Source organism: Engraulis encrasicolus, chromosome 6, assembly GCF_034702125.1.
Source record: "Engraulis encrasicolus isolate BLACKSEA-1 chromosome 6, IST_EnEncr_1.0, whole genome shotgun sequence".
In the NCBI taxonomy this organism is placed as follows: Eukaryota; Metazoa; Chordata; class Actinopteri; order Clupeiformes; family Engraulidae; genus Engraulis; species Engraulis encrasicolus.
Genome location: NC_085862.1, coordinates 30,073,526 through 30,074,494, shown reverse-complemented (window position 1 = coordinate 30,074,494; position 969 = coordinate 30,073,526).

The following is a 969-nucleotide window of genomic DNA, read 5'->3' as shown; positions in this document are numbered from 1 at the left end:
GTTCTAGAATCTCGTGATGTAGAATGAATTGCCTGAGTCAGGAAGAGGTCAACCCAGCGTTAGCTCTTGGTCTCGTAACGACTTTGAAATATGAGTTCCCCCTCTATTTCTCCGTGTAGCGTTGTGCGACATCACCAGAGGAAAAGGGGGTGTCCTAAAATAAATTAACTCCCTTTGAATGCCTGCCTTTGGCTGGCAACAGACAGTCCTCCTCGAATCAATTCAGCTAATTAAGAACAAGTCCAGTGCACCCTATGGCATTGTGTGAAGTGTCAGTTCTGCCTTAGGTTTCCACATGAAAAAACAATGAACAGGGTCCAGAACGTCCACTTGGGTAAAAAAGGAAAGACTGCAAGACAGCGATATAAGACAAGGTGTGACTTGTGTTGGTCTGGTGAGAATCTGTTTCCAAGAAGATTGTACACTATTTTCCCAGGATGGGAATTGGAATGTGTAGATTGAAAAAGAACAAAAGAAGAAATTAGCAGAAAAGAAGAAAAAACTGGAGATGGACAGAAGGCCTCATTATTATTGCTTTAATGAATGTTAGACGCTTATTGTTTAAGATTGCCAACAGACAGGCCTTGACGATTTTTTTTTTATTGAGTTGAGTTTGAGCTTTGGTGAAAACATTTTTAAGTAAGCCTACAGTATGCATCCATTTTAAAAATGCATCTTAAGATCCATCAAAACGTGAATTGCAAGAATACTCCAAGTTTGTGAATCAAAGATGATTAATGATGATATGTGTATGGTTTGAACATGTATTTTTTTCCGCAAAGACATGAGTAAAATATACAGTCTAAAATGAGTTGTATCTACTGTAGCACTAGGTCACTGTGAAGATGAATACGAGGAAAATTATTGTAATACAATGAATTATTAATGGCCAAGTGGTCATTACAATAAGTTATGATTGGGGCAATCAGCAGAACCCATTAATATAATTCCGGAACCCATTGGAATGGA